General features: G+C 40.0%; 1 protein-coding gene across 9 annotated transcripts in view; it reads right to left on the reverse strand.

Moving 5' to 3' along the window:
* OXR1 (oxidation resistance 1) overlaps positions 1-25719 on the reverse strand; it is a 272879-nt gene extending 247160 nt beyond the window's left edge. For 4 of the 9 annotated variants that reach the window (XR_014580607.1, XM_083826444.1, XM_083826456.1 and 1 more), the window contains exon 1: positions 25405-25719. The gene's annotated coding sequence lies outside the window, so the exon portion shown is untranslated. The remainder of the gene's footprint in view (positions 1-25404) is intronic. The other 5 variants (XM_083826441.1, XM_083826455.1, XM_083826453.1 and 2 more) reach the window with 3 other exon arrangements.
* Between the last annotated feature and the right edge of the window lie 643 nt (positions 25720-26362).

The raw sequence follows: 26362 nt of genomic DNA on the forward strand, positions 1-26362 counted from the left end.
TAAGAATTCTCAAAAAGAATTTACTAATGTGTTTTGTGATTGCTTTAGCCAGTTTCCTATCGTTTTCAGTGTAAACATCAATAAGTTCATACAAATTAAGGTTTGACTAATAATTTAAAATTATAAAATACCTAGTCTATCAATCATCTGTGGGGTGGAAGGATCTTTGACATTAAAGCTAGAAGAGGCAGCCTGAATTGATCATATTTTAGCACCATCATCATGCTCACTGTCCATCATGCTCACTGTCTTACAGCAGTACAGGTTATTCTGCACTGTTGTTATACCTTTGCTGCCCTCAGGCTAAGAGATGGTAGGAATAAACCAAGTCAGAGAATGAGAGATTGAAATAATTTTGCTGTCTCTTAAATCTTCAGGCTCTGAAAATCACCTAGAATGCAAAACTTAAGTTTTTCCTTCACAAAACTCTTTTTCCTTTCTCTCTTCATTAACCTTTAGCTTTCAATTTACTTAAAAAAAAAAAAAAAAAAAAAAAGACAGACCTAGATAGCCAGGTCCTCATCCTTTGCAACACAGCACTGTAGCCTTTGACCAGACAGGCAGCTAAAAGCAAGGTCTTGCACAGTCCTGAGCTGATCCAGGTTTGCCAAGGTCTGAACTGGCACCTTTGTCATACTTACCTTTCTTTGGCAGCCCTGTAGGCGTCCCTACGAGGAACAGATGATGCATTTCATTTCTCACTGTTCTTTTCCTTCCCTATTTTTGAGCGTTCATCTCATTTTCTTCTCCACAGACAGGATCTGACTCACTCAACAGCAAGAACAGGAACCACTTCAACCTGTCCCAAAGAACTTTCCCTCATTTCCCCACCAGGACAGCTAACAAAGAAAGCTACCGGGCGAAAAAAAAAAAAAAAAAAAAAAAAAGTTATAGCTAAAAAAAAAAAAAGCAGGAGAACAGATTTGGTAATGTAAAAGTTTGTGTTAGTAAGTCAGAAGAAATTTTAGTAATGATTTTACTGATTAGTGAGATAGAATATTAGACACCAGTTAAATCTGAGTACTAATACGATCCCTTTAGCATACAAAAATATCTCTCAGACCATACGTGCTGTTTGAATCAACAGCTCCTAAGACTTCTTGAACTGAATGATTTATTAGTAACATAATAAGCAAATTATTTTCACATTTGAAACTTTGGCATTTGGTTTTGGTATTTTATGCTCCAAGAAAATTATGCATGTTCTCTAACTCCTCCCAGCAGAAAGACAAATGTGGGAATTACAGATCTTAATATAAATGCTTGAGCCTGTCTACCGCTTAAATGAAGGATCTGTGACTCACCAAAGCTGACACGTCTGTTCCTGGCAGTGGTTACAGCACCACGGCAAGGAGACTACAAAAGTTCTAATCAGTGAAAAGACACTGAAGGAAGTTTTAATTTAATTTTAAGGTATGTAATTTGTTTACATTTTTTCACTTCAACAATGTCAAAATTCTCATAATTTTTCTCGCCAGAAGAAAAGAGCATTTTACTAGCCAAAATCAGATGAGGAAATTGGTCCTCTTCTGAGACACAATACAGGAGACAGAGAGATGCCTTTTGGCAGCTATTGGTATGATACATCAGCAAATCTCCACAGGACAGAAAATCTTTTTGTCAAAGCTGCAAGAGAAGATCTATGGTCTGAACCATCACAAAGAGAATGTTGCAAAATATTTAGAATTAGAAACAAATTGATGCTATGGTTTGTCACTAAATTAAAGACACCAGGAAAAAAAAAATGAAGACAAATCAACAACTAAATGTGAAAAACAAAAGTCAAGCACCAGACAACTAAAACAGAAACAAACATACCTTTAGAAATACTTTGAAATTCCAGCTTTATCAAGAACTGCTAACTGCTAACTGCTGTACCGCTGTAGTTACCAAAATACATGAAAAGAATACTCCTATAAGAAGCTAAACACAGTATTCTGGGATTTATTTTGCCTGTGACAGGAAATCAAAGTCTGATCAATGAGAAGTCTTGATCAGCTTGGATTTATGAGCATCTTGAAGCAGCTGTGAACAAGTTACATACTAAAACATTTTTTTCTGAAGCCATAGGAAAAATCACCAACCTGAAGAGGGAAGAATATACAAACATTTTTCCCCCACTCATCCACATTTGCAAACAGTCCTTTTTACCTTTTAGCAAAATGAATTGTGTTAGCTGTAACTTTGTACATAACTATTAATAAAGTATAACACTTCATCTTTATTTAGGGTTTTTTATTTATTCCACAAGCTGAGAGCAAGTAAAAAAAAAAAAAAAAAAAGAGAATCAATTTATTATTAAGATCTTCCATGTAGGTCTCCTGGGAGGCACAGTCAGCAACCCAGAAGTGAAGTCAGGAAGGATGTCATTGCCCTTGGGTAGCCAGCAGTCATCACAGTGGGCAGTCTTTATTGTCTACCATGTTGTAATAGGTTCTCAGCAGGGAAGGCAGTACGTAATCGAGAGATGACATGTAAGATAATGCCTAAAAATGCAAAAGTGTTTTAGGGAGAGGTGACTGGAAGTGAGTGTTTACAGCAGCAGCAGCAGAACGGATAAAAGCAGAATGTCTTGGTAAAAAAAAAAAAAGTCATTCTGTGTCATGCACATTCAGTGAACCAAAAACAGTTTCTTCCCACCATATTTTTTTATTTGGTCACTATTTGCTTACCTCTCTTCTACACATCTCTCCGAAAATGGCTTTTATGGCATCTGATTTCCCCCAGAGGGAAAAACACACTGCAAACTATTTCCCAGTTCCATACAGTATTGGCAGGCCAGTTATTGCTGTCACTGACCTTCTGTTTTACTTTAATTTATTTAAAATGGACGGTGAAGCTGAACTATAATCAGTGATAATCACTACTGTTACATATACTGTTAGGTAGTCACTGCTGCTAGATGAGTACAGAAAAATAAAAGACAACAAAAAGGTTTACATCCAATGATTTCGTAAAGAAAAAGGGTCATTCGGATCCAAAGGTTGCCTATGAATAGTGGGCAGCAGCAGAGAATTTAAAGCCATATTGGAACTGACTGCAAATTTTCCAGCAGAAACACTACGGCGTCATGGGTATGTTAAAAAGGCAGTGGTCTGCAACATGCTTGTTTTCCAGTTAATCATGACATCTGTCTCAGACTATGTTGAATGAGATTTTGAAACAACTCACTAATTTGTTCTTACTTTTACAAGTAGTTTCATCCACTTCAAAGCACTAAGATGCTATTCGGTGTGAATTACACAGCAGCACTGCCACTGAGCCCCACTGAGTAAGGGCAGATTCAGTGAGTGACTGACGCACCTGACAGCAAGATCCAAAATGCCTTCTTGGTGGTTGCACTCCAAAAGTCCCAGTCAGCTCTTCTGGTGAAGCTGGGTGACGCTGCTGCCAGGTGGGGCTGTTCAAGGAGAGGTTGGACGTCGTACTTAGAGACATGGTTTTGTGGGTGACATTGGTGGTAGGGGGATGGTTGGACCAGGTGATCTTGGAGGGCTTTTCCAACCTTAATGATTCTGTGATTCTATGCATGTGGCCAAGACAGCAGGTAAGCGGGGACAACCTTCAGCTTCACACAGAGCCACCAGCTACTATTTGCAGGGTATCAGTCCACTGGTTTCACGAAGCAATATGCCAGGATATGACATCCTGCATGCCACCTTTGCAGTGGTGAAACCCTCCCAACATCAAGACTTTGGGAAGTTGGAGGAGTCCATAAAGCATGAAAAAAATATGTTGGCTCCTGAAAGACTTTGGGAGAATTCACAAACTTGAAATTTTAGTGGGATTATGGTAAAGTTTACTCAAGGTACAGACCCAGACTGGAGCCTGTCATTTGTCAGTGACTTAAGTGTTATATGACATTGGGTGGACCTGCAAATAAACTGCAATGAGATAACTCAATAGTCTACTTCAATAATCTCTAGACTGGAAAATATGCTCCCCCCTTCTTTAAATTCTTAATTCCCTACATTGGATGACTTAGCTAAGAATCTCTGTGTAGAAACTAGGAAAAAAGAAAGCACGATGTATATAAAGTCAGCTAAAATTTGTTGAGATAAAGATGAAAAGATTGCCCAGCCATCTGCTACTTAGCCTCTGCAGAAAGGTTTACTTTTGGTTAAAAAAAAAAAAAAAAAAAAAAAAAAAGAGTACAAACAGATTTCTTCTCTATAAGTGTTGGAAACTGGTTGCAGCCAGAAATTCTGGGAGGTAAACAATGACTAACTACTTGTTTCTGGATTTGACTTTTTTTTTTTTATCAAAAGGCCATATCAAAGGAAAACAAGCTGCTGCAGAGCAGCCACAGCTGCCAGCACAGCCTCGCTTTGCAGCCACAACACACAGATCGAGTGTTGGTACCCTGAATGGGCATGAAATATGAAAACACCCCCAGGCATCTAACTTTCAGTACAAAATGTAACAGGAATACCATCACGGCACTGATGGAGTGTAACGCTGTTGACACAAGTACAGTCAGGGCTGACAGGGCATGAAACTAGGTCTAGGAAAATGCAAAAAGATGTAGTCTGTGAAATCTGGCCTTATTTTCTTGAAAAAATGCGATTTGTATTACTCAACATGGCACATTTTTTTTCTTTTTTTTTTTTTTTTGCCAGCTTAATATCAGAAAGGAAAAAGTGTATGAGTGGACTTCAAAGGAGGAGAAGTCTCAAGTATTCCCAGTTCTGAGATAGTCCACAATTTCTATTTGGTGCTTTTTGTGTGAGAAATTGAAGATTCAAGCCACTGGATTGAAAAATATTACTGCCATGGCATGTAAAATATTAATCATTCTAATTCTTTTCAAGTACCTTATTAGAAAACAAACCCACTTGATGTTTCTTCAGTCTTGCAGATGTTTTGCTTTCAAGCAATTATACTATAGTCTTATTGCCTCTCAAGGCAGTTTCTAATGAGAAACCCAATTAACATTCAGCACGTTAAAGAGGTAAAATTTAAGAGTTTTGTGTTCATCTTTTCTTAGCCAGCTAAATGATGAACACAATTTATTTTGCATAATAAAAACAAGGATAGAAAATATTAAAAAGACAACAGTTCCAGCAGGGGAGCCCTCAAATGCAGCTTGCTATTAATCAATTTATGAATAACAGGAGTTTCTAAGCAGCACAAGTGTGCGTTTACTATGTGTCCATGAAAATAAGAACAGTGAAAAACTGGATGTTCTAATTCTTAAAGGACGTCGATCACACAGGATTAAAAGCATTGCATAAGAACATGAAAACAGCAGTAGATAGTCAGCTAGCGCATAATGAAGTTATTTGAAAAATGTATGGCAGAAAGATCTGTTTTCCATTTTTGTGTAATTTAGGTAATGGGGAAAATGTATTATGCTCTTCTAAAGCTATAGTGATGAAGCACATCCGCAAAAAACAAGGTCAATGACCGTATCTGTTTACAAACAGTCAGATTACGAATCTGCTAACTTGCGATCCTGAAAGCTCCTTACTAAGTCAGATTAACGTGGAGTTTCTGTTTATCATTCTGACAGAGCTAAAGCATGCCCAAAGAATACAAATGTCTCCCTGGTTTTGACAGTGTAAGTTTAAGAAAAGGTTTTCTGCTTATTTCCTGAATTTACAGTAAAATGTCCACAATATTGCTAAACAAAGTATACAGGAATCACAATCCAACTATCCAGATATATCACTTACAATCTCATCTGCTGGTAAAATGGGTTTCAAAAGGTTGAAAAGATAGTTAATACATTTCATCGTGAATTTACACTTTTACCTATGCTGGACCCTTTGTCCAGTAGTGAATTAACTGAATTGAACCCTCGTGTTTAAATGCCTAAATGCACCAAAGTATACAGGTTAGTTGATTTTATGGCGAATTTCCCTGTAAGTGGCTCATGACTCAATGAATGTAACAAGATACAGCAAGACCAGTGGTTTGCCTGGACTGCTTCTTCCATCACCCTACCATGGGGTATTGCACTGAGCCTGAAACGTCTCTTTCAGGAAGCAGTGGCAGTAACTACTATTGGATGTATGTTTGCTTCCATCACAAACTCCGTTTTGTGCCAAATGCTGCTCTGCACCTTGCCTTAAAATTAAGGGGGCAGAAAATGACAGAAATTAAATGCTCAGTATCCACACATATATAAATTGAGAAAACCTGTTAATTTACTTATTTTGGTTTTGAATAAGCTAAATACAAGTTATTCTTTCTAAGCCCTTAGTATGTCCCTGGGTTGCAGAATGCAAACCAGCATTGTTCAAGTCATGCTGGTTTACGACAAAACACATTTCCTACCTTGTCCCTAAGGGGTAAAAAAAAGAAGAAGAAAAAGAAGAAGAAGAAAAAAAGGAAAGGGAAAGGGAAAGGGAAAGGGAAAAGGAAAAGGAAAAGGAAAAGGAAAAGGAAAAGGAAGAGGAAGAGGAAGAGGAAGAGGAAGAGGAAGAGGAAGAGGAAGAGGAAGAGGAAGAGGAAGAGGAAGAGGAAGAGGAAGAGGAAGAGAAGAAGAAGAAGAAGAAGAAGAAGAAGAAGAAGAAGAAGAAGAAGAAGAAAAAGAAAAAGAAGAAGAAAAAGAAAAAGAAGAAGAAAAAGAAAAAGAAAAAGAAAAAGAAAAAGAAAAAGAAAAAGAAAAAGAAAAAGAAAAAGAAAAAGAAAAAGAAAAAGAAAAAGAAAAAGAAAAAGAAAAAGAAAAAGAAAAAGAAAAAGAAAAAGAAAAAGAAAAAGAAAAAGAAAAAGAAAAAGAAAAAGAAAAAGAAAAAGAAAAAGAAAAAGAAAAAGAAAAAGAAAAAGAAAAAGAAAAAGAAAAAGAAAAAGAAAAAGAAAGGTAATAATAATAATGAACACAAAGAAAAAAAAAAAGAGAAAAAAATCAGTGCATATGGACCTTGGCTTTGGTTATGTTTGAAAGATGAGCTACAAGAGAAAGAAGAAAGAAAGATGAGCTCTAAGAGACCAAAATGGTCCAGACGGCAAGCAATGGTACCTGCACATACTCTGTAACCACACAGCGGCACGAATGTGCTTTTCACCCGCATATTCTCCCAGAGGCCCCTGCCAGCAGGCATCCCTGCCATAAACTGCAATCTCCCAGAAGCACAAAGAAAAAAAGAATGGACAACCTCTGGAAAAGAGAAAGACCATACAGCAGAACTCTGAATCATCTCCCATTGAGCCTGGGATGAAAGAAAGCATGTCTACTGAGTATCAGATTTTGTCTCTCATAAAGTTTTTATAATTATTACATTTTTATTTACTTCTACATGCCTCTGACCACACTAATGTATTTTGTAGCAGCCAAATGTGAGGAAAGGCTAAGGGTATGGAGAGTTCATTCTTTTTGAAAAAATGGCATTACCTTATCTTTTCTTCTTCTAAACATATTTTTCTTCTAAATGTATTTTGAACCAAAATAAAACATAAAATGAAAAACTGCAACTCACTAAACCACCTCTAAGATGCTGCTGAGGAACTTGTCTTTTTTGCCTTATCTCGACCATGAATTTTTTCCTCGTTTTCTTCCCCTATATGAAGTTATGTCTATGGGTTTCTTTTGGTAATTAGAAAACAAGGGCTCAAGACTAATCTAACAACAGCAGAAGAAACTATTCCCTCCAAGAATACTCCAGGTTGATCCTCTCTAATATGACACGAATATTAAATACTGGAAGAATTTGCTCACAAAAGGCTAGCCAACTCTAAATTACCTACTTTCAAGATCCACTTATGGAAGAGTGACACAATACTTCATCTGACAATTAAACTGCAATTTAAAGCAAACAAACAAAAACTTTCTCATTCATATTAAACTACAATTTGCAAGAAATCTAGGTCAAAGCAAATTTTTTATTAGACCTTATGAAAGAACGCAATGTTAAGAAAATAGATTAATCCACTCAAGATAAACATGTCTGAGAGAGCCAAAATCACAGGCAGGCTCAAGTTGTGACATATATCAAATTGGACATGGAATACTGAAAGTACATGGCCATATCTAAACATACTAAAAAAAGGTTTCCAAGCAAGTCACTCTTTCTTTAACATATCTCTGGTCAAATCAGTTCCACTCCAAAACAAAACTGCCAAACAAGCTGCACCAGAATAACATTTGAGGCTAATATCTTATCTGGATGGAGTTTTCAACTTAACAAATAACAAGAACCATAAAATCTTGCACCCAAAAAGTAGACACACTTGAATCTATACCATGTAAAGAGCACAGAGGTGAGCAGAACACTGACAGCTGTACTAACCATCCTCAATACTTGTTCCTCCTGAAACATTCATTCTTCATCCTGAGCACCTGCAAAGATTAACTTGGAAAGACTTGGTATGACGAATGACTCGAGATACTAACCTCAGCCAATTCACGGAAAAACAGACTAAAGAACTACTAAGAAATTTCGTATCACAAGGCCAGAGCAGGACCAAAAAAAAACCTACCAAACTTCCTAACAAAAGGGCTGTAAAATCGGTTCAGCACTTATCTTGTACACAGCAATTTATTTCACTGAAAGAGAAAATGCTCACTGATCTCACAGGAGGTAGCTTCTTGACTCATAAAACTAATGTCATAAAGTCACTCCCAAGAAGAAATTACGCTATAAAACCAATTAAAATTCACCGCTTCAGTAACAAAACAGCACGCAGGTTTACTTTGTCAAATAAGATACTGTAGAAAAAATATGATCCATGCTGACAAGGAAGTAATTGAGTAAGAACTACAGCACTATCAAAAGGGAAGCATGAGATTTACGTTGACTTTTTGCTTTTAATTTTCCTATAACATGTACATTCGAAAAAAAAAAAAAAGAAAGAAAAAATGGGGTAAAAGAATTGAGTTCCCTGTATTGCCCTTTATAAAACCTGAAAACAGAAGTTGCAGTTTTCAAACTAGAGTATTTGTAAAGTCAGATTTTAAGAAAATATGGTAATCTCCTAAGTAGATACTTACAGTTCATGGATAGAAAGACAAACAGACTCATACAAGCAGAAGTCTTATTTAGCTGTTAGCTAGCTAATACAGCAATTAAATGATGGAGCCTTGAGAGATTAGGCTTATGAACACTGTGCTCTGGCACGCATCTTTCTGCTTGATTTCAGCACTGCTAAACACAGCCCTTGCTGGCTTCAGCAACAGGCAAAGCATTTTGAACTTCCAAAAATCAGTAGGAATTTAGCACTGCTGAAAAAACAAATGCAGCAAGCACTGAATTCAACTCCACTTAGCTTCCCTCCAATATCGAAAACTCCATCCCCAGGATCTGTAACTGTAAAAAAGCACCAGTATAGGCATCCTACACTGTTTTGGCCATAACACTGCAAGAGACTAGCCAAAAAATATAGATCTTGTACTGTGGTATTCCTTTTGGTTTGTTTTCTGGCCAGTTTGAAAGAATCTAGAATTGCTGCACAATTTTAAGTCATCATGGTTTGCTATTATCACTACAGCTGCTACCAATATTTTAGTTCCCATTATGCCATGATACTGAAAATGGTCTGTAAAGCTCTGGTTTCTTAAAATACCTGGTGAAGCTTTAATTGCAGCAACAATTCAAAAGAGAAATGATCTAATTGTTTCACTCCCTTTGAGGTACCTGGTCTACTGGGAGCTGACGGGGTGCTGTCAGAGGAGAAGAGCATCTTTGGTCATAGTTTTGCCAAGCTGGTGAAGAGGGCTTTAGAGTTACCAGGGGAGGGGAACCTCACTCCATCCCACTCCTCCCAGCTTGATACCAGTGTCAACTATGGATGCCCAGTGCCTGGAGAAGGGTCACGGGTGAGCAGGAGAGCACCTGAAGAGCAGCACAAGAAGCCCAGCCACACCAGCCCGTAAGCCAGCTTCATCAGGGGCCCAACTCAAATGTCTCTATGCTGATGCACGTAGCAAGGGCAATACACAGGAGGAGTTAGAGATGTACGCACACCTGCAGGGCTATGACCTCATTAGCATTACAGAGACATGGTGGGGCAGCTCCCATGGCTTGAGCGTTGGGATGCAGGATACAGGATGTAGGAAGGACAGCAGGGGAGGTGAGGAGGTAGCGTCGCCCACAATGTCAATGAGCAGCTGGAGTGTGTGGAGCCCAGCCTGGGGATGGGTGAGGAGCTGACAGAGTTTCTTGGAGGAGGTCAAAATTACAGGGAGGGAAGGGACAGGGGACATTGTGGTGGGGGTCTGCTGCAGGCCACCTGATCAAGAAGACCAAGCAGATGAGGCTCTCTATAGACAGAGAGAAGCAGACTCACATTTGCATGCCTTGGTCCTCATGGACTTTAACCATCTTGATATCTGCTGGAGGGACAGCACAGCAGGGAATAGGCAATGCAGGAGGTTCCTGGAATGCACTGATGATCAATTCCTTCTCCAAATGATAGAGAAGCCAACAAGGAGAGGTACTGTGCTGGATCTCATTCTCACCAAGAAAGGGCTGGTGAGGAACATGAAGCTCAAGGGCAGCCTTGACTGCAGTGACCACGAACTGGTGCAGTTTAGGATCCCAAGGGCAGTGAGGAGAGAGCACAGCAAGCTCACTACCCTGGACTTTGGGAGAGCAGACTTTGGCCTCTTCAGGGATCTGCTTGGTAGAGTAACCAGAAAGCTGGTTAATATTCAGGGATCACCTCCTCCTAGCTCAGGAGCAATGCCTTCCAACAAAGAGGAAGCTGGGCAAAAATACCAGAAGACCTGCATGGATGAACAAAGAGCTCCTGGCCAAACTTAAACAGAAAAAGGAGGCCTACAAAGGGTGGAAGCAAGGACAGACAGCCTGGGAGGGATACAGAGAAATTGTCTGAGCAGCCAAGAATCAGGTTAGGAAAGCTAAAGCCCTATTAGAATTAAATTTGACCAGGGATGTCAAGGGCAACAACACAGGCTTCTATAGGTACGTCAGTGATAAAATGAAGACTAGGGAAATTGTGGGCACTCTCCGGAAGGAATCAGGAGGCCTGGTCACACAGGATAAGGAGAAGGCTGAGGTACTCCGTGACTTTTTTGCCTCAGTCTTTATCGGCAAGAACTCTAGCCACATAGCCCAAGTCCCAGAAGGCAAAGGCCTTCTCTAAATTAGAGAGGCAGGTTAGGTTCTGATTAGCAAAGAATTTCTTCCCAGTATCTATGAGGGTAATGAGGCCCTGGCACAGGCTGCCCAGAGAAGCTGTGGATGCCCCATCCCTGGAGGTGCTCAAGGCCAGGCTGGATGGGGCTTTGGGCAACCTGGTCTGGTGGGAGGTGTCCCTGTCCATGGCAGGGGGTTGGAACTGGGTGATTTTAAGGTCCCTTCCAAGCCAAACCGTTCTGTGATTCTGTGAATTCTGATTGTTCAGAAAAGCTTGAAACTACGAACTCCAAACACCAGATCACTACTATTACTTTTTAAACCTCACTCTATTTTACCAATCATGTTATCTGAGAAGAATCTCTAAACCTATTTGGTACTTAAAATTGCATGGAAATAGAAAAGGGACTGAAATGAACTTTGATGGATCCAGAGACATTTGCATTATAAAACTGAAGAGAAAGTATTGCTGAAAGACAGCAAGTGGTAATTGGAAAGACAGATCTCAGAGAAACCTCATGGGAAGACATTATGAAAATGGGAAGTAATTCAATTGCAAAATGGATTTGGGAGTATCTGTTTGTGAGTGTTGATAATACCCTAAAATCAAGAAGAAAGTAGAAAAAATGAAACACATACTTCCTCTACTGGAGTTTCCATTTGCAGTTTTAATGTTTATAAATCCTCACACAGGACATTTCAACTATGAAACAGAATAAAACTGGATCTAATTGTGACTTCCTTAATACAGTCTATTATACAGTTAGCATTTTTCTAATGTAAACTTTGAGTTGCTTAACATTTTTCCTCACTTTCTTTCTAAGAAGCAAGTATTTAGTTACCTCTTTATGTTCTAAATTCACTTTTTCTTGGTGAGTCATTATTAATTTGGAAATTAAAATAACTGTGTTTCCATACAAAAAAGATCAATTCATTTTTTAATATTAAAGTTACCTCTATATAAAATAATGTCAATGATAACCATGCTGCTTGCTCACATGCCATTAAAATGGCACCAGACATTCAGCCCACTGTTTAGAAGTCTGATTTTTAGGATTACAAGACTACTCTTGAGAATGAGATCAGAATTGAACAAAGAGGTCACTTATTTCCTACTTGTTCATTTTCACTTAAACATGAACTTAAAAATCCTTAGTTATTCATTCTGAACTAGGAAAGGTCTTCTGATTTTCTTTCACCGTGGTACAAAACTTTTTGACAGATCAGTGAATGAATGTCAGAAACACGCCTGCTTCCTGGGGCTATCCTCAGCAGCTTCAACCTGGAGGTGAGCAGCATGGGGAGCCCCTGGATCTCATCAGCTGAGCAGGACATACTCTTTTTACATACTCTTGCAGTTCCAGGTGGAAGTCCGAAAGGGAGGTTACACGTGCTTCATCCTCGAGCTTAGCACCATGGTTCTTTTTTTAGCCAAGAGGGGCTTATCTTATTACCCTTCTTAGCTATTATCTCCACACAGAACTGGAGGAAAGCATCATCCCAAAAGGTAGAGGCAGCACGCAGGAAACAGACAACACAGACACTCACATGTGCCTTCACCTCTTAAACATCTAACAGGATTCCATCACTTGGCTTAGTGCATTTTGTTAATATAAAACCCTAGCTCCCTTTCTCTTAAATCAGGTAAAATCGATGCAGTGAAATCATTAACCCCATGGCTAGTTTTTTTTTTTAAACCCATAACACTTTGTTGAACTACAACTAATGTGAATGGTTTTCCTGCCTGGCAGGGTGCACACACTATTTTTCACCATCGCCTGATGAATAATTCAAGCTTCGTATATTTGTGCATAAATAGGTTCCTCTGTCTATTCTGTTTCAGGTATTACAGCATGACCACTACAAGGAATTTCCATGTAATCTCAGACTGTCTGCATTAGGCATTTTCCCAGTGATATTCAACTGTGGCACCTGCAAAGTGATTCAGGACATAAGTGGAGTGAGGGTGACAGAGTGTTTTCTTTCCAAAATGACAACTTCACCTTTGTCCCAACAGAATATATGGGGGCATAAATTACCTTTATTACCCTGTGAATGAAAGTCCATTTGGGGATGTTTGAGAACAGCAGAGACCTCTGACAAAAGCAGAACACTGTCACATAATTAAAATACAATTTCAGCACTAGTCAGAGGTTATTTATATAATGTTGGTGCAGGTTTACGATTGTTCCATTCATACAGACAACTTACTATCGCTACTACAGTCTTGTGAGAGATGCATTTGCCTGCACCAGTATTATTACAACTGCTTTTGAGTCACAGAGGAAAATTTGGCCCATGCTGATAAACTATACAGGGCATCTATAAAAGTGATTATGCTGAGAGCATTATGTAAGAACTACAACCATGGAATTGGAAATGTTATTGTCTTCACAATAGTAAATTTACTTTTTCTTAAAAATAAAGGAAAGTGAAAACAGTAACACTTTAAAAAGATAATGAGCAATTCAACAGTAACAACAAATCTATCGCCTACCCATTTTTTTTTTCAGGTCATCCCATGCGCCATATCATCAACCAACAGATTTGAGCTGTGAACTGGAATGTTTCAAGACCATTCCTTTCCAAATATAAACAAGATTTCAGCAGGAATCAAATTAACTGAAAGAGAATAGTGTTTTTTTTTTGCTCTGTTTCTGTAATCTGATTATTTTAACGACAAGCACAGTAGAGCTACTTGAAATTTGCAAAACAATGGAGTAACACAAAATAGTATTGTGTAAAAACTTGATTTATGCAAGTTATTTTTCTTCCCGCATCCGGCTTGTCACCCTGCAGAAGAACAAACACAAAACATTTGTTCCTATTAATCCTGCAATTAAAGTACTCAAGGATTTGTACCACAGGGCCAGGACTCTTCACTGCTTCATCTACAATACGTTTTCATTCATTCCATCCATTGTGGCAAACAGTGTTTAGTGACCAGCCATGTGTAAAAATCAGCAGTGATCCATCAGAAGTCATATGTGCTGTTAAATTAAAAAAAATGATAATACAGATTAGTACCCTTGCTAGCATGCATGTCCAATCCGTTGCAGCTCAGTTCCACATTACCAATTTGCCAGAAGGTTGAGGACAAAAAATACATATGGATTTAATTTTATTAAATATAAATACAAACATGCAATGTTTGCTTCCCTATCGATGAACAGAAGGTAGGAATATTCTCCACACATGGCTCAAAGCTGTCTGTAATACACTCTATCTGACCCTTTGCTACAACATGGGAAGAACCTCTTTCACCACCTGTTGATTTGTGGAATTGATTAAAAGCGAATTATCCAGCATCTTCCGTATGTTAAAATAAAACCAGTCAGTCAATTCCATCTCCCATGGCTGTTCTAGACTTAAGATCTTGAAGAAGTAACTCTTTAAGGGAAAGGTTAAATATTTGGGTTTCAACAAGACTCTACTGTTGTTACGCATGGTTTTATTAGGTTTAGGTCATAAATCCATAGTAGAGCCTTTTAGCTTCTAACATAGTAAAGACTTCCTTTAATAGGTAAGAATCTAAACTAAAACTTCCAAACACAAGTAACTTGTGCAAGAAGGGGGAGAAAAAAAAATACACAAGCTAAGGCACACATTTCAATTTACTACACAGTGTTTCTGTGATATTCGTGCCCAAACTCTGGTTAATAGCTTAATTAAAAAAATTAAATGTTGTTCTTATAGCACATCCCTAACCAATCATCCTCATGTCATGCATTATGTCACTGGGCCCACAGATTACTATAATTTTTAAAGTATTCTGCTACTGGTCTCAATTTTTTCTCATCAGCAATTTAAAAAAAAAAAGTGTAAAATTTAGTGTAATTAGTGATATTAAAATTGTATCCATAATAGTCTGAAGATTTAAGAAAAGTAAGGCATGGAGGGACAGGGTAGATTAGGTTAGGGAAAAAAATGAGTTAGAGAAAAAAAAAATTGAGTCACTTGGTTACATTAGATTCTTTGTTGGGATTCCTAATTAGGAGTCATGTGCTGTTACAGATGGATGAATTGATCGTTGTACTGTATAAATTCAAATGCTCAAAAGAGTACAGTTAAATAACAAACAGTACCTTTATCTAAATGTCACACGTTAAGGAATAATCAATAAAATATGGTAGTAGTTTTGTCATAGCTATGATGATCTACTAGCCAAATGGGGACTCCTGTGTTCCTCCTAAAAGTGTTCTTGCACAGCTCAATAGCTGTATATTTGGAGAAAGCATCTTAGAGGGTTATAGACTGAAATCCTTTTATTAATAGTGTTGCTTTTCTTGCCTAAGATGGAAAAACAGATGTTTAGTTTGGTTTCTTTGGAGGAAATGCTGCCATTTTACCTTCTTTATCTGCTAGAGGGGTATTTGTGTATGGATAACAGAGCACCAAGAATGGAGTGGAAGAGGCAATAATAGCTGTCCTTCAAGTTAATCAGTTGTGTATCTTAAGTATTAACAAATTTGCAGGTTTCAGATGTGCTGCAGCTCAGAAATGGTCATAATCATTAATTTATCAGAATTCAATTTTTATTAGAAGGAACATGAATCTTCCTAAACAAGGATACATGACAAAACACTAGTGGTTTAAAATTGCAACAGTCCAGAACTCCAAACAAACTTGAGTAATTTAATCCTGGCATGGAAACTGAATGCTTGGTGCACTGAAATTTGCGTCGTGCTACTGTGCAAGCACTGAGGTATAAAATGTCAGGTACAAGCATCTGCAAAACTACAAGCTGCTTATACCAGCTTCACTGCTCCACACCATCCCAATCTATTTCTGTAAATTGGCACAATTTATATTAATGTACCCCTCAAAAAGCTATTGCCTTTACTTTTTTTTTTGTCAGACTACTCTTTAAAATTCTTTTAATAGCCATGCACTTACATGAAGAGACTATTTTAACTTGTATGCATTAAAGCACATTGACTGCTACAGTCCTTGCACAGTATAAAATCTAGCTCATTTTGGCAAATGCCAATTAATTCACTTTGATTTTTTTTCTGAATGTCCGTAAATTAAGAGAGATACTGTGTTTGACATAATTATTTAAAGCTGCTCTTATTGTTAAAGCTGAAGATCTACAGGTTTACATGTGGGTGCGCATTTGGAAAATTAAAGACAGCAAACTGACATGCTCGGGTATTACAATACAGAAAGCACTGTTTAAATAACAACAACAAAAAACAACCCACAAGATTGTTTACTTAAGGAAACCAAAGTAACTAACAAAGGCATAGACAAAAAAAAAAAAAAAGGAGGAAAAAACTCAGGTCTTAGAATGAGCATAAGTATTTGAAATATCCAGCACATTTTTAAAAGTTTATTACAAAATTCTGCCTCATCATTCACACTTCAGTCATATTAATGTTGAAGCTACGAGATGCTAATGAAAGTTGTAACTTTTTTTCCCTCAGAAATTCTTCTTCATAAATATGTAAGTAAAAAAGTAGAATAAATAAAGGAATATAAAATTCTTATTTTTTATTTTTCCTCCTCTTGGATTCATCAAGATAGACAGCAATATAGACAGGTTCTCTTGCCATTCTGAGCTGTGATTAAAATACCTGGGAAGGAGAATTAGAAAGCAGAAAACAATTAGCAGTTGTTATAAAAATTTAAAACATATGACAAGGAACCTTTGCACATTTTATGGAGATGGAATAATTTCCTCCCTATAAACACCAACTGTCAGATTTCCTCTAAATTTAATTTGTTTCAGCTGATGAAAGCCCACTGGGTTCCAGTCAGTGGTCCCCTATGTTTCCCAAAGGAGGTCAGATGGGATGGCATGCAATTGTTCCTTTGGGGAATTAATTCCTACTGCCCGTTGCCACATCATCCTATAAAAATTCTGCCTTTGGGTATACCTGAGAAACAAAAATTATCAGAAGTGACTGAGGGAATTAAAAGGGATTGGATAGAGCAGTAACAAGTTTACATTCTGCCTCTGCTATGGTTAGAATCATAGAACATCCCGAGTCGGAAGGGACCCGCAAAGATCATCAAGTCCAACTCCTGGCTCCACACAGGACCACCCAAAAATCAGTGCACTTGTCTGAGAGTGTTGTACAAATGTTTCTTGAACTCTGGCAGGTTCGGTGCTGTGACCACTGCCCTGGGGAGCCTGTCCCAGTGCTCGACCACCCTCTGGGTGCAGAACCTTTCCCTAACACCCAGCCTGACTGTCCCAGCTCCATGCCGTTCCCTCGGGTCCTGTCGCTGTCCCCAGAGAGCAGAGCTCAGCACCTGCCCCTTAGTCTTAGGGCACATCTCTATAAAGGACCCTGAAAATTGGGTAAAACAGAACTCGAAATCAGGGGAAAATACATATGGGAAGCAAGAGTATTCTTTCTTGGTATTTCTTAAAAGGACTGTATGTTTGCAGTACCTCCCCTTTAAAGCTTCTGTCAGGTCAAGCCTGATCTCCACACACGATCCAAACCTTGCTCAAAACTTAGTGCAACACAGGCTAAGGACAAAATTAGGAGATGGTGACAGAAACAGGGGGAGCAAATTCGGTGTTCACTGTGCAGCGTTCCTGTGCCAAACTAGATACACAAGTAGACCCTGATTTCATCACCACTTCAGTCTCCTTCCAAACACCGGGAGCTCCTTCCAGCTGCGCAGCTCCTAGGTTCACGCGTACCTTAGCTAGTGCTGTTAGAGACAACGTACACATTAGTCTTCCAGAAGAGAAGTAACAGTTTCAAAGTGTAAAGCCTTATTTCCCTTATGGAGTAAGTGTAAGGAAAAGTATCATGCTCACCAAAACAAAAACTGCTTGTATCTTAATTCTGCCTTGCTCCGTTCTGTGTTTACCCACTCTCCACTGTTTATAGGTAGCAGTGACTGTGAGGCCTGTTACAGAGACCCATCTTCCCGTGGTCACGCTGGCACAGCAAGGAGAATTTTTCCCTGTTCAAAGACATCCTAATTAAAAATATTGATTTCGGTTTGATGAGAACTTGGGAGTAGTAAGTAACAGCTTCCCATGCTTCACTGCTATTTTTACAAAGTCATAGATTGGTTTGGGTTGGAAGGGACCTTAAATCCCACCCAGTTCCAACCCCCCTGCCACAGGCAGGGACACCTCCCACCAGACCAGGTTGCCCAAAGCCCCATCCAGCCTGGCCTTGAGCACCTCCAGGGATGGGGCAGCTACAGCTTTTTGACTTCCAAAGTCAAGACTATATATATACTATATATGTATAGTTTATATTTATATATAAACAAAAATCAAGAACTACTGGTCAGCAAGTGTCTAAACAATATTCTCAAAGAAATTACATAAACAGCTTTATACAGTTTTCAGCTGTGCATTCACATAAAATTTATTTTCCCCAAGACTGCTGCAACACTCAGAGAACAGGAGTGATGGTATTTCCTGAGCAAGCAGTGACCGTATCCAGTGTCTGGTCTGACCACAGGTGTCCGATCCACGGCCGTGTGGTACTCCCCTACCTCTGGCATCCTAACGGAGCTCAAGCAATCTCCTCACGTTCCTCTCCAAGTTGACCATCACTACAGTAGCAGAGCATTTCACCAATAATAATAAAACTTATCTTCTCACAACATGCCATGCTGTGCAGGTAGTATTGCCTTCATTTTACAGACACACACTTGAAGCATAGAGACTCAAGGTAAATGGAAAAGTCTATTTATTTTGGACAGCAGCTTTAGCTCTGGTACTTCTGAATTTGTGAGACTTAATTACACCACAATGATAAATAAGTAGGAGAAGCAGGAGGGCTGTGAGGAGGTAGAACACTGAAGTGAAATACCCTTAGCAATGAATCACAACAGGGCAGAAGAATCAGAAACTTGGGATTTCTGCTGGGCTCTTATAACAGCATAGTCACAAGACACAGACCACCACTTGTGCTTCTTCCCACCTGCCCAGCTAGTCCCCTGCATGCCAGCCACCAGCACCACTCTCCAACAACCTCATCTTAGTTCTGAATTTCACAGCAACCAACCCTAAGACTTTGTCCAGGCAGCCCATCCAAGACCTGCTCTCCCATACATTGGGAAATCATGTAAAGCAGCTACTGTGGCTGAGGCACTAAGAACAATCTCACATCCAGGGCCTCGAATTTGATAGATTTTTATTAACAGTTTTGTTTTGATGATAAGCATAAACCAGACTATTTCTGTACAAACAGCTGAATGTACTCAGCCCTCTACAAGTAAAAGCGAGCTCCACTGCAGAGAGCTTGCAGAGTGTGTACACAGCATACAGCAAGACAGTAGGACACAGTAAGCAGACCATCGACTGAGCACCGAAGCTTTAATAAATGGTAATTCCACTTTAAACCTTTCCTTATGATTTCTTCCACATCGCTATTTGATTGTTTCCACTCTTCGGGTGTCTAACTCACTGCTTCAGGTAAAGACTTCTTAGTGAAGCATAAACTCATGTAAAAACTTTCAGATGAAGGAGATCTTACTGAAAAAAAAAAATGCAGAAGAAAATGAGGTATTCCAGCATGCATATGGAAAAGTTTCACAGCCACATGTTCCACATGGACCAGCCAGTTCCTGCTACTATCGTCCTTTCTAGCATATGGAAAATACATGCAAAGATAGAAGGCTTTTTTGTTTTGTTTTGTTTTGCTATGGTCATATGCTAATATCAACATAAGGCATGTGTGGGACTTCCATCAGCTGGTTAAGTCCACACTATAAATTAGTGCAACTCTTCAAAAAATATTAAAGCAGAAAGTACCACAAGGGTTTTGAAGTTTGATCTAGAAGTGAGATTAGATTACTAATGAATTAGTATTAGTATTTTGGCAGTAACATTTCAGTGCAGTGTTCATACTGACTCTTGGGGAAAAAGAAAAAAGAAAGAAAAATATAGCCATAATCCCAGAGAAAAACATTGAAAAACCCACAGAGACTAATGATAAGATTCCAAAGTAGAAATAAAACTGGAACAAGCAAATGTATTTTGGTTCCTAACGTATCTCTTTTCCTTGGTATTACTGTTTGTAGTCCTGGATAAGAACTGTTTCCTTCTCTAAATGGGATTTAAAAGCTTTTACAGTTTCCCTTCTCAGAAGCTGGAGAAGCTGTGATATATCAATCATCGATTAATCATCTCGGAACGTGCTTGTGTCAACAAGATGGCTGTCCTGCCTTTTCAGTGTGACTAAACAAGAAAGACAATTTGGAATTCAACTACCAGACATACAGATGACTGAATAGATTATTTTTACATCAACAGCATATAAATATCAATTTCTGAAATAACAATATTAATAATTTAAAATCACAAAGTAAATATAAGGACTCACAAGTGAATCCAATCTCACTGAAGCGAATATAAATACTAACATTTTAGTATGCTCTTATGATATTTATAAAATATTCAGATTTATTACTAAGCATTTCTACAGCTAAGTGTAGATTAAGGAATAACAAATAATGTGTTTGCCACTACTATAGAAAATACTTCCATGGAATCTGGTTGCGTTATGCCTTAAGAAAAAAAAGTTCAGTCTATATTTATAGTATCAAAGTCTTCTCTTCATGTGCATGTCATATTTTATGAAGGTTTATTGATACCTATTATCTGTAGGAATATTTAAGTGAACTATGTTTTACCTATGAACTTGTTCCATGATTATGTGTCCCAGAAGCTTTTTATACACAGGAGCATGGGAGATAGCCGATTCTTTCCTCCTGTTTGCAGAGCTCAAGTTTATAGTGAAATGGATGGGAACTGTATACATAGAGGAACATACATCCCCACACTCAGAGTTGTAATGGATGAGATCACTCACTGGAGACACACAAGATGGTTCTTAGTATCCTGTGATGTGATGAAGGCAAATCACCTTTCAAAATGAAAGTCTTCTCAAACAGTACCGCTGAACAAACCAGATACCTACACTAACGGGGGTAATACCTTGTCCTTCAGAGGTGTTGTGAGTTAGATATAGAAGTGCCATGGATTTGCTTCCCATGCTCAGGAGGAAGTACTGCATGCCCATGATTGCACAAATGTCAACTATGCCTTCAGAGATGTACGGGATATACCCCAGATAAACCCAAAGCATTACTCTGGCCACTGACTACTGAAGAACTTGTGAACTACAAAGAGAATCTTACCTGACTGAGGCTCTTCTTCGCACACTAACAAGGTTACTTTTGTATTCACTCATGGCAAGTGAATCATTACCAGGTGTTTAAATAACATTATATTGGGGGGGGGGGGGGGGAGCAGAGGGGTTAATTTGCAGTTTCTAGAAAACAAACAAACAAACAAAAAACCAACATGAAGTTCTTACTTCAGGAAATTTCTATCAATGTCAAAGGTAGTTTTGCTTAAGTAAGCAATTCCAGTTTGGGCTTGTATAAGCAACTCAGTAAGCTATTCAAGACTGGTCAGAGGACACCAGAGATGCATCTCGTAGGGACTGCTTATTATTGCTGATATTACCCAGCAACTAAATACACAGTGCCTGGTCTGGGCCACGCATCACAATGATTTATGAAGAAAGAAAATAATGCTTTGCTTAGAGTGTTCAAAATTTCTTCTTTCATCCATCTTTCACTTTTGATCACTGATAGATTTAGTAGCAAAGTATTAAAAAACTTGCACCTGCTTCACCATTAAAAAGCACGTTATCTTCTGTCTTGTTAGGGCACTAACTTTCCATGGGAAAGACACTGCACATGTCCCTCTGGTTTTATAACGCCTACGGTTGTGTTGGGGGAATCCTGTTGTTCCTACACAAGCTTTAAGTTCAATTCCCTTTTAAAAATCAGTCAGACAGGCTTCCAAAGTTCAGTAACAGTTCCCTCCATGAGGGAAACACCCCTCATAAGTAACAAAAAGCCTCCCAGAATAAGAGCTTACCAGAAATGTACACATTGGCTTTGACTTACCCATTCAAGACTGAAAACAATGTGTCCAGCAAAGGGGAAATAAAGAAGTGGCAGGTATACCTTTGTACCCTTCTGTTCAGAATCCCTTTTTTTTTCATGTTGCTGCCCCTGAACTACATGGACACTGTTACACAGGCCCCGGAGAAGATACAATCACTTGTTTTGTGACAAATGGGTTGTTTTGAGCTATGTTCATGACCACTGGGCTCTCCATTAACACACACCTGAAGCTCGTGAGTAGCTGTCCTCTCTTCCCTTTGCTCCCCACTCCAGCATCAAATGGCAAAGATACCTCAGTGCATTCCTGAGGAGGAACAGAGTGAAGCCGAAAGGTCCTTTCCCCTTGTGTCACTGAAGAGTTAAGGAGCCAAAACTCCAGCTTGTTCTCAGTTTAAGAGCTGTGGAAGATTAACACAGATTTACGTGTTTTCTTCTCTACCTTTCTTTTTCCTCCCCAGCTTTTTCTTCCTCTCCAAATCCTTCCTTTTACAGGCAGCAGAGTAACACACACAAAAAAAGGAGCAAGTACTCCTCTCTCTGTTTTGCTAGCGCAATGTAAAAAAGCAGGGCCGGGAGGCCAAGATCCCCTGCTTCAGTGTATAATTGAGAGATGCAGACAGGAACCTGACGTTCAGGAGGAACTTGCTAATTGTACTGCTGCAGCCACAGATAAGCTCGCTCAGCGACAAAGCTCTGCACAGTCTGAAAGATTTTGACCTTAAGGTCCAATAACTTTTTCTCGGACGGAAACTGTATGACACATCCGTATCATTTCCTGAGATATCAAGGAGATACCTTCCCTATATCTACGTTTAATCTTGAGTAAAGCTGGTAGGAGCAGATGCTAGAATAAAAGCAAGATTTCCAGCTGATTGCGGCAGTGCACCCACCATGTGAGCATCTGCTCCTGGCACAAAACAACACCAATGAACTGAAGGCAGCGATGTCTTTTTTGAACACTTGAAGGTCTTCCCCATGAGCTTTGGCAAACATGAAATTCTTCTCCTGTCCAAAACTGCCTTCTGCCTCTGATGGTAACAGCTCACACATCAAAGAAAGGCACATTACCTTAAAGGATATCTGTCACAGTAGACAAGGAAGGCATCCTGGATTTAAGTACTTAGTTCTATCAAGCAAAAGTTTTGGTATGTTCTTATTCAACCCATTCACGAACATACAGCAATCTCATGCTAACCTGACACTGAACCACGCTTGTTAGCGATAATTGTTTGCTTCTGTAAGGCTGTCACCTCCCCAGTGTATTCCAGTAATATGCTTCATTGAATATTTTCAATGTAGTAACTTAAGGAACAACAGTAGCTCACTAAAGGGTGAAGAAGAATGAAATTGAAGTAGCTCATCAACAAGAAGGAAGCTAAGAGACCCTCTCAGGAATTAATGGCTGAATGGTAATGCTGACAATCCTAGAGTAATCAATCTCCTATGAAATTTCCCAGGGCATTATTAATATTTTGTAGTTAATTTCATGATTAAAAAAAAAATAATACAAAAAATTAACATCTCTTTCCACAGTCCTGTTATTCTTTAGAGTCCTACGGGAATAAGTGTATATAAGATGCCCTGCAATGTGAGATGACATGCCTTATTACAAAAAGTAAAGAACAAAAGAAAGATATTCCCTTAGATTAAATGAATAATGGAGAAATAAGAGTTTTCAAGGGAAAAAGTGCACGGAGAAAGAAAACTACAGCTTTTTTTTCTGCCTGAAGGGAAAAAATAAGTACGTGCAAACATTGCAACTGCTACTTAGGCATTCTCCAACAATTAATATGCAACCCCACTGCCACTCAAATAATTTTCTCATTTCCATTAGTTGGGCTCAAACCTGGACAAGAGGTGAAGAATCAACTGAGACTCTACAGAAATTATACCACAGAGTATAATATGCTAAGGATATGCCTATATGCTCTACCTGCATATGCTTTGACTTCGGAGAATACTTATCTGCTTAGGATGCTGAAATAATTCAGTTATCTGTATGAGCTCTGGAGCCCTAACGAAAGGTATTGAAATGTCGTAACAGTAAATGTAACACAAACGGCACCTACTAAACAAATTACTACTGCACAAGCATAAGGAAAACCATCTTTTAATCAAAGACTTTGAAGCCCAGTGACATTTTGAACAATTTTATTTTTAAAATCCATACTGTTATTAATTCAGCTCAAATCTAATTCCAAGAAAAAGATGGCAGGTTGCCACATTCGAAAATTTCCCTCCTTATTTTTCACAACATCACCAACATAGGTAAAACAAACTGTTCTTTCCTGCTGCATTCTCTTATGGTTTTGTGCAGCAGGCAAAAGGCATCCACTCAAGAATTCTTTTTTTCTCCCATTATTGCAGGCTCATAAAAAGGCAACAGACAGGACAGCAGCTTATTCATGCACAAGTCAGATCCCAAGCACACACACTCACTGGCTTTCCAAAACCCACGGATCAATGCCCATCTTACTGCTATGGGGGGGCTGCCTTGGGATTTATTTTTAATTCATTTGGGGGAGGGGAAGAGCTGCAGACATACAGAAACAATCACACAGCAGTCTTCCTGGCTCCATTGCAATAACACTAATTAATAGAACCAAGACGATACAGAGCAGGGCTGGCAGGTTCTGGGTCTTTAACTACTTCGAAACACATCTAGATTTTGATGAGGTTTAACCTGCAGACACTTCAGCTCACGGGCATATTCATCTGTGTGAGCATCCCAGGCTAATCCAAATCAACATGCGGAGAGCGCCTTGCCTGTGAGAGTGTCAAAAGTCGGGTTGTTAAACTCAGAAAACCTACTGAAACGGTCCAATGAAAATTAACACAGACTGTCCACCACGAGCACCTTAGTGGCCCTCACTCAGTCTAGTTCTTTCACCGGTGCCACGCTAAGCAGCAGAAGGCTCATAACCAACGCTCATTTTCACAGAAATCCCTTCAAATTCCCCCATCCTTATTATTATATCATTTTAATTGGATGGCTGCCTTCATACAACTTTGGAAACAACCACAACAAGCCTCCGGTGAGCAGGAAAGCAGTTTCTGAAGCCTTTTCCCATTCAGCACGCAGAAAAGAAAAAGTAAAACGCGCCTGTTTCAACGCCAAGTGAGGAACTTTATGTTCCCTAGCATCAAACAGCACTCAGACCGACTTGGCGCGTGAAAGGAACGAGGGCAAGACGTGCATTTTTAAAAAGAACAAGAAAATGCTATTTATAGGGGGGGGAAATGAAATAAATTTGGGGCATAGTTAGGTGTTTACTACTGACAGGCAGGTTGAAATACCGCACGTATACACACGCATCTCCCCTTCCCCTCGGCCCCGCTCTGAGGGGAGCGGGGCGGCAGCGCGTGCCGCGGCGGTTAGGCGGGCACCCATCCAACCGCCGCGGCACGCGCCACCGCCCCGCGCGCGCGCGCGCCCCTTTCCCGCCCCGCAGAAACTTACTTGCAAGGCGGCGGCGGCGGCTGCTGCTGCTGTTGCTGCTGCTGCTGCACGCGCCAGCCCTCACGCGGCCCCCCGGCGCGCGCCCTCCTTCCCGCCCCGCGAGCCCCGGCGCGGCGGCCGCTGCTGCCGAGCGCGTTCGGACATGCTCAGTGCCCGAGCCGCCGTCTGCCGCGCGGAACCTACCACCGAGGGAGGGGTGGGGGGAGGATGAGCACCGGGGGGGAGAGCGAAGAAACAGGGGGCAGAGCTGGATGCTACCAAGAGGATGAGCTAAAAATAGGCGCTCCACGAAAAAAAAAAAAAAAAAAAAAAAAAAAAAAAGCAAAAGCAGCCGGAGCTTAAAGGGGCAGAGGCGAGCTTGCTTGCCCTAGTGATGGCTGAGGAGGCAGCGGGGCCACGGGCCTGCCGTTGGGGTGAGGTGCGCTTGGCCCGGTAACGCTGTCGCCTGTACGGGTGCACGGATTAGGGCCGCGGCTACGGCCGGGCACGTTTACCTCAGGGCCGAGCGGTTTTACCTCAGGGCCGGGCGGTTTTACCTCACGGCTGGGCATTTTTACCTCACGGCCGGGCGGTTTACCTCACGGCTGGGCAGTTTTACGTCACGGACGGGCATTTTTACCTCATGGACGGGCATTTTTACGTCACGGACGGGCAGTTTTACCTCATGGCTGGGCATTTTTACCTCATGGACGGGCATTTTTACCTCACGGCCGGGCGGTTTACCTCACGGCCGCGCCACCCCGCGAAGCGGCAGGCTCAGAAACTCTGTCTAGAAAGTGCGGGAGAGGCTGCGGGGGATGTTTCCATGCAGTGTTTCTCAGGAAACATCCCCGTCGCATCCTGAAGTGTTAGGTTTTAGGGTGAGCCTCAAGCGCATGCCAGCTCTCCAGTGAAACCCAGAGCAGTCGTGTGAGGATGTGACAGGTCCCAGGCACGCAGCTTCCCCTTAAATAGTGAA

Source organism: Anser anser, assembly GCF_964211835.1.
Source record: "Anser anser genome assembly, chromosome: 2".
Classification (NCBI taxonomy): domain Eukaryota; kingdom Metazoa; phylum Chordata; class Aves; order Anseriformes; family Anatidae; genus Anser; species Anser anser.